Source organism: Melospiza melodia, chromosome 3, assembly GCF_035770615.1.
Source record: "Melospiza melodia melodia isolate bMelMel2 chromosome 3, bMelMel2.pri, whole genome shotgun sequence".
In the NCBI taxonomy this organism is placed as follows: Eukaryota; Metazoa; Chordata; class Aves; order Passeriformes; family Passerellidae; genus Melospiza; species Melospiza melodia.
The window spans coordinates 109,788,607-109,789,054 of record NC_086196.1 but is presented as its reverse complement, the minus strand read 5'-3'; positions in this window follow the sequence as shown (position 1 = coordinate 109,789,054).

Genomic DNA, 448 nt, shown 5'->3' with positions numbered 1-448 from the left:
AGACAAACCCGGCGGGCAGCGAGCGGAGCGGGCCGGGCGCCTGGGGCTGCCGGGCGGGGGCTCAGGGCAGCGGCGGCCGCCATCGCCAGAGGGAGCCCCGAGCGGGCGGCGGCGCTGCCTCCGGGACCCCCGGCGGGCGCAGGGCCCCGCTCCGCCTCCCCTCGCCCCCGCCGCCTCCCCCTCCTCGCCCCCCCGGCTTCCCACCACGGCCGCTCTCGGCGAGGAAACTCTGGCCTCCGCTTCCTCCTCCTCCGACTCGGACACCGGCGGAGCCTCCCCGCCCCCGCGGAAGAAAGCCCGGGCCTCCCCGGCGGCGGCGGAGGGAGCAGGAGAGCCCGGGGCTTCCGCGGGCAGAGCAGGCCTCACCTCGTCCCATTCCCCCTCGGTGCCCGCCGGGCTCGCCCCCGCCGCCGCCCCGCTCAGAGGCAGCAGCAGCAGCAGCGGCGGC